Below are 8,544 nucleotides of genomic sequence, written 5' to 3'. Positions count from 1 at the left end.
AGTATTCAATAGTTACTCAGTAGTTTTAACTTTCAGTTGTATTATCTTGTAGTTAATAGTTGTTTAATTATTCAGTTTTTAGTAGATATTTAAGTAGTTATTATATTTTGGAATTATAATTATATTTAGCGCAATTTTATTATTTTTAGACTACTATATATATATATATAATTGCACATTGGCATGATGTATCTTAGTAACATTCCATATAAATTATATTATAAATCCTTATTAAAGATAGTACACATCTTGTATAGTCTACAGAATATATAAAGATACAATGCTAACATTCAATAGAAAATTGTTAATTAGTACATTATTCTTTATGTGCATTATATCTATATCCTTATATATTTTAAATAAATTTATTCAATATGTTTAGGTGTCAACTAATTTCAACTAACTAATTAAGTGTAATTTCTATAGGCACTTTATTCTAGGTTACTAAAAGCTTTAAAATAAAATAAAAACTCGATACGTACATGCATCATGCAACCACCCTTATATAACATATAGTGGGAATAACTACACATGGCGAGAAAAAGTGACAATGCCTTATAGTAACAGTTGTGTCATCATACACTGATATCTACTAATACTACATGCTACATTCCAATGATCATGCTACATTCCAATTAGTTACCTGAACACATATACCTCATCCCGTCTTAGTGAAAGTAAGACATGCTACTATTATGTGTAGATTCATTGGTGAAAGTCTTCAATCCCTTCTTCATCCAATTGGTCGAAAACATGCGAAGCAAATCAATAACACTCTATCAGGTGCCAACTCCCCATACGGTATGAATAAAAAACGTAAGGGCAGGTTGGTACCCTACAGAGGTCATCGGTAATCATGCAAATGGGTCAGGTTCCACAACCTAAGAAATCCTTCTAACTCATGCAGCATCAACAGGGATGAATCTCTCTACCCTCCATTACGGACACCTGTGTACAATAGATATAGCTATCTACAATTGTACCACGGGTGCCTGGGATGGCCAGTAGCTTAGACTTAAATCTTCTTGTGTAGGATTCATCAGTATTAGTGAGTACCATTTTCTTCCTCAAGAGCCGTTATGTTAACCTAGTTTCTATGACCTCATTAGTGTTATTAATCTTAATGACTAACCCATCTTAATTATTAAGGATGACCAACACCGTGTGTTTTCTCGAGATTCTCCTGTTCCCTCCCACATTTCTTAATTTTATTTTATTCTCATTCATTCTTTACACTGTCTCTCTTAGCCTCCCTGATATAATTATGGGACAAGATCAAGAATTTAAAAATTTAATTTACTTATCTACTGAAATTCTTCACTACTTTACAAATTCTGGTACAAAATAGTATGTAACAACAATAAATAAAGTGACTCTGATAAATAATGCAGTTTTCTCTTTACAGACAAAAAAAAGGGTTTGATTGCCAGAGCAGTGAGTATAATTAAATTATCTAAACTGTATTCTTATTTCAGCGTACATTTGACTATTATCTTTAATTCTATGCTGAGGCGAAGGTATATTCTTGTTAGATAAAAATCTAAAACAACATCGTAGATAATTCATCTTATAAATAGAGGCTTATGTTCATTAGTGTTCATTAACACACGCACTTAAAATCCAAAAAAATGCTTGTGGTAGAGTCCTTTATCTTTTGCTTAATAAAATAAATTAATATAAATTCTAAAATACATAACTCTACCACTATGTTACTATTTTGCTAACAAATAACATTATTCTCTCCAGCCTTGAATTATGTAATGATAAAACAAAACAAAAGGAAGTCGTTCACAAGTTCAGCCAAAGCTGATATCAAACGAACAAGGACATAGAGACGAATGAACTTTATAGTTTTAGATACATCACACCACTGTTAAGTAAAAAAAAAACAGTTTTTCATATATATATATATATATATATATATATATATATATATATATATATATATATATATATATATATATAGATTATTGAATCTTGTTAATAATAACTAATCCTTATTAAAATATATTAATAATTGGGAGTTGTTAATTAGGGTTAATTAAGTGTATTCTTTAATTATAATTATTTACTAATATCGTTATTTATATTTGTTTCATGAGTAATTCTTGCCTACGGCATGTGAATCGTATGTGAGACTGCGTTGGGAGAAGATGCTTCTGAACGATTGGTAAAACCTTCAGACACGTAGTACAAGTATTGGAGGAAACTCACGGACGCCTGTTTCATTACTGGATACGTTCACTGATCACAGAATGCAATGTGACGTTAAAACTTAAAAAAAACATATATAATATATGATGTAAAGTATAGAATAGAGATATACTTATCTAATTAGTGAAAGTCTCCTTCTCACACCTAAGAAGTCCCATGTCCCGTATAAACGTTACTTCCAAGTATCCGCGCACAAAACGTTCGTGGTAATTCTTCGATCCCTGTAGATTGAATAAGTGAAGAACTAATATATTACTATACAGCGTTCTTCACTCCTTGGGATAACGCCCTTCCTGCTATTCATTGATCACTTTCAAGAACCAATGACATTCTAGATTTCCTATTTTCAACCCATATTTGGCGATTGGATTTATTTCCTCCGATTCGTCAACCTCCCAATTATGCCAACCGGGTGCCTATTCACTAGAATAGGGATAACACAATTCGGAATTAACGGAATATCAAAAGTAGCAATTTTTAAACTCTTTTCCTTAGCTCACAATTACTGATCACAGTGGAAACACTGTTCTTGTTTTCGCAGTAGCAGTATTCATACAAGCTTCCTGTAATATTATTTTTAATATCATATCAGCGTCAACAGGAAGTCAGTATCAGCTTCTTGTGGTTTTGTCCACTGCGTGGCACATAGTGATATTCAACCAAACTTTCCTCTATAAACTATTTATGCATGATATGCACATTAAACATTGAATGCAAGTACCCTGCGGTTCGATTCCCCTTCGTCACAAGACCGCCAAGCTAAAATCCTCTCTCCTCGTTCCATTGGCTCCTTTAAGTACAGAATAGGAAAAAGGAGAGACGATTGCCCTTCATACGGAGAGTTACAAACCCGATTATTGCCCCCCTGCCCCTTCCTGTGGCCATACTCCTTAGTGCCGGCAAGAAATAAATAATATGTAAATGATTCCACTTCTCTAATTGACTACATTCGGTATATTTGATACCTCACCTACGACCAGGCGGAAGTAAAACCACCAAGTGTGGCGTTTCCAAATCTAACGGGTATTGGTTCAATTCTCCGAAGTCCCCGAATAACAAACAACAATCTTTTTCCTTTCTCGCTCCTTTTTAATACATTTGTAACCTCTTAAAATGCACAGAAAGAGGAGAAAGGAAAGAGAAGAACTCACTCTTTATATTGGGAATAAAAGGAGAGTAATCATAACTAAATAGGGTCTCATGACATGTAGACTCAAGGCGTACCCAAGGGCCAACTTCATTTTCAGTCTTTCGTGTTTTGCCTGTTTTGTTAATTTTTCAAAATTGAAAAATAAATTGGATCTCAAATCTATTGCAATAGCCCCCTTGACTCTACATGTTAAATCAATAATAATAACTCTCTCACGTCCCTCATGGACAACTCAAGTATGTAAATTTCTTATTGCAATCTACTTATGGAAATTGACTTTTAAATTATTATATTCCTGGTTATTATTATATTCCTGGTTCTTCACCTTCAATTGGGGTGACTATATTGTAAATATTCATTCATTCCTGTAAGCAACTGTATAAGGTTAATTGCCTTGTAAGGCAAAACAAACTCGTTATTTTCTTATAGATTGTTAATATCATTTAAATTGCTAAAGTACTCGATCTATTAGTCATTAATCTCTAATCAATTATTAATTCTTGAACAACAACTTCATAATCATGATATTGGTACAAACATCTATGAAAACAATGAAATAATGTTAAAATAAAATTAACTGTGTTCCTGAGTAAACAATACTAATTCATCTTTAATTGTGTATCGTTCAACCCTAATGAGACCCTATTTCGTTTAAATTGAACTAACATACATCTCACTAAGTTATACGTATTTAACGTACATACAACCGTATACAGACTTAACAGTCCTAACAGAGCTAAGTTTGAATCTAAAATAGCGTTATAACTGTATCGTTAGGACGATAATCCTGACAGTTCCTTGTTATTACTAATTAGTCTAATTTATTAATTATCGTTACTTTTGCCCTATGCCCTTTCCATGCACAGAACAGTTCAATTAAAATGTTGATGTTTATCGATTCACTGATTATTCTCAAATCAGTTGTAGTGAATTTTGAAAGACATGGAACCTGTTAACTATACTGACCTTCTAGGGCATTAATAGATTATTGTACTATTCACTTTTGCTAATGACGCATGATTCAAAATATTATTGATTTTCAATATATGTAGTATTTCAGTTACGTAATTTCTTGCAAGGTTGCGTATTCGACCAATTAGTAATCTTATTAACGTATAATGTGGTAATTTCATTCAGTAACTTATATGCATGTAGCAAGCAAGTTATAACTGTTCTTTTGTTTTATTTTTAACCTTAATGTAATAAGTCAGTGTCATTCAGTCACAGTAGCATGTTCAAATTATTATCAACTCTTCATTATCTATGTAGTATTTTGTTTAGGACCTTAATTGCAGTTGTAGAAATTCCAAATGTTTCAACACAATGTTCCAAAAGTTGTTAACCATTATTCTTAATATCATACTTAATTAACTTAACACAGCAGCAATATGTTATAATAATGTGCCACTTCCATATGTTACATGTTATGCCATTTTTTATGATTATTCACTTGATGTTTTTCATACCTAAGTATCCGTCTATTGAGTCATTTTAATGAGGAGACGGAAATTATCATTATATTGCAAATGTTCTTTATCTTATTGTATAGAAAAGGTGAATTACGACTATGACGACAACAAACTCATATTAGTCAACTCATATTATGTGCATGACATACAATTCACATATTTTGCAAAATCTTCATTTAATACGAGGGTCATTCGAAAAGTATTGGTTACTTCAGCCTGCTTGAGCGCTCGCTTCTTGATGATTTTCGAGGACGAAAATTATGAAGCAGTGGGAATGTGACGCCGGATTCAAAATATGGTTACATTGCTCTTTATTGAAGGAATTGAAAAAGGCTATTTTGGATTAATGTGCGTTTACAGGACGGTTTTCTCTTTTAACTTATCATAAGCTGGTAACAGAGAACGGAACTACGCAAAACCTCGAAGGTGATTGTGGTTGTTTTACTGCGCAAAAATTCATAGGATGTTTATTTATGCTTGGTTACTAACAGGATGAACAATTACAAATTGGTCAACGTGACCCCGCATTTGCGGAAATTTTGGTTAATAGTTAAGAATCTCTGGACCAGTCATAGATAAATGTGGATAATTCTGGAAATCCTGTTATTGAAATCTTCCGGCGGTAACAGTCACGCCATCCACGTGTGTGCTGGATCACGCCATAATTTTGGGTGCGGTTACTTGCTAATAGCCAATCAGAATGCAAAGAGCAACAAGTTTCCATATTTGTGAATCTGACGACCAGGATGTGATGGCTGATGTGAGGTTTGGGAGTGGCCCTTGCAAAAATAATAAAAAGGGACCTCAAGGTCTAGATTATTATTATTCGGGCGGCAACGACGTAGTGACGAGGAGTATAAGAACTCAGACCTTCGGGACACCAAGTTGCAGGGTGTAACAAGACTTCTATTCAAGGTATGTACATGCACAATTGCTATTTGAGTTCAAGTAATAATATGTCAGTCAGCACTGCAAAATGATTCTTCAATCGATAGTAAAACTCTCACGACTACGACTAAAAGTCGCATACTCGTAATTCATTTTTCATCTTTGCTAACTCAAATACTTGAAAGTCCATTCAGTTATTCAATCTCCGATAATGTAGTCAAATATCAATGAAGAGGCAAATATCAAATTACTTTTGTAAAATACCTAAATTAAATGTTGATGTATACTACCATTTTAGTTGTATAATAAACTAAATAACTTCAATTTATGTTGTCATTTCCCCTAGGTTAATCCACTTTTCCCATGAAAGTCATGGTGTAATTTGATTATAATATTTTTGTGACATCCACTAACTTATAGTGCGAGCAGATCTCATCTTTGTGTGGAAATTACGAGCTAAATGATTAAAATTGGAGTCTGCACATCGTCACATAAGCCTGTGAAAATGTCATTCGGGTTCGAATCGGTTTGTTCGCTGGGCATTTATCATGAGGCATACCGACAGACAGACAACACAAATGCCTAGCATCGCGAATCGTAAAAGTCGGTTCGTGTTGTCAGTGATATATCATCCAACGCCGTTGAATTCATTCTTGTAGTCCATGCCTTAACGAAGAGTTTAGGGTATTCTAGCAACACTGTAATGCCTATAGATGACACCAATGGCAAGTCTCCCGGAGCGCTGTTTTGATTCCCTTACCACAGAAATGTGTTATCACTGCGTGTCGCTGGCTATCGTCCGATGTGCATATTGTACTAACTGTTTTTGTTTGGATCACTCGTTACTTTCTGCTCTTCATATCAATTGTGTGGCTTAGCACTGTCATTTGCATAGCTATCTCCCCTTCCCAAACAAATACCATTTGCTATTGCATACACAAACAGGTTATTCCTTCTGTTTGCCATAGTCTATCATGTTCACTTTGCAGCCCCATAATTTTGCCCTACTGGCGAACTGCAGCTAACAACGTGGTCATTTCATGATTGATACTCTTCGTATAACCCATATTGTGCAACGCAGGCCCCGATCACGTACTATATGCTTCCAAGCTTCTCGAGGTATTCTTATTCTGGCAACACTGTAATTTCTATGGATTTCAACACTGATAATTCTTCTCATGCAGATTTTCTTATGTCAAACATCATGTTCTGTGATGGGAATACATTAGAGTTCATTATCTCTTGTCAATACAAAGAGGAACAAGCCAAATGCTAAGTTCTGTGTGGTTTTCGTACGCCAGGCTCTGAACTTTACAGTCCCATAACTTTTTCCCTACTGGCGGGCTGCAGCTAATAATTTGGTAACTTACTAACTACCTGATGTTCTTTCAGTATATGTAACTCTTATTGCGCAATTCGAGTCTCGATATCGCGCCCCTTGCTTGTTAGTATAGTTTGAAAAACAGTACTATAGGTCTTACTTAAGGAACTGGTTTTTCACTTCTATTGTAAAATTACGAAATTATGACTTGGTTTAGTCTAACTCTGAGGTCCAGATATAATAAAATCTTAATCAATCATTATCAACCCACTCCTAGGTGAAGGTCTTTCCAAGTCTTCTCTACAAATATTTATCTTGAGCAATTCTTTCTTTCTCAGGTTACTCCCCAGTTGTCCTTGATTTCGTCAAACCTTCTTGTACAAGAACGTTTTCTAGGCTGTTTATAGCTTGTGGTATCCTGTCTAGAATTGTTTTTGTTCATTGATCATAATTTCTTGAAATATGTCCAGCACATTTTCCAGCCCATATTAAAAATCATTTCATTAGTACTAGTCATTAGTTGCCAAATAATTCATTTCTACTTTATATATTTGTCCTACAAATAGTTCAAATCCGCTACTTTTGGACCACAGACACGCTAGTTTTTGATCTTCGAATCTGACAACACTGACTCAATGCTTAAAGTCAACACAATGTGAGGACTCCATTTGGTCTAGTGGCTAGCACGCTTGACTTCGGTTCGCGTGGTCCCGAATTCGATTTCCGGTGGGAGTACAGTTGAACGACCGAAGTGGTTCGGATTCCATTATTATCCACGTCTCCTTTAGACGCCCTAGCACCAGGGTGCGAATTAGATAATCTATATTCGGGGGGATAAAATTAGGCCGAAGGACATAGTCTGAAGGTTCAAATTTCAAAATGAGACAATAAATGCCTTACCCCCAAATATATATATATATATATATATATATATATATATATATATATATATATATATATATATATATATATGTGTGTGTGTGTGTGTGTGTGTGTGTGTAACATCTGTATTAAATAAGAGATTTATTAATTTAATAAATCTACCGACAATAACTATGCACATATATATTGTCTGACATACACACACCCCACTAAACCTTTCTGAACGTGTTTTAATGTTGTACTCACTCTTTTCCCCGTAGCTCTCTAAGGTTTATTTAGTTAATAATTCGGCTTGAGCGATAGCCATGATCACAAGCATATGTTAATTTTTCCACTCATATTGAAAGCTTCCACTTTGCATTAATACATACAGGTTGCGAAAATAAACCTACTTCAGTCTTGTGAAAACCACTAATATTATCAGTTAAACCGGACATTTTTTTTTTAAAGAAAATCTAGATATTAGTCTATCAAATAAGAAATGGATTGTTGCTGGTCCCGATTTCTCACATCAAAGTCAAATCGAAGGCCAAATATTTAAAATCTCTCAATTCAAATTTCGAGCTTGTGCTTCTACTTCCCGCTAAAGCTGTGCTCATCACGACTTCTTTTTCTCCAAA

The sequence above is a fragment of the Thermobia domestica genome, chromosome 18, assembly GCF_964235325.1.
Source record: "Thermobia domestica chromosome 18, izTheDome1.hap1.1, whole genome shotgun sequence".
Lineage (NCBI taxonomy): Eukaryota > Metazoa > Arthropoda > Insecta > Zygentoma > Lepismatidae > Thermobia > Thermobia domestica.
This window is presented reverse-complemented; position numbering follows the sequence as displayed.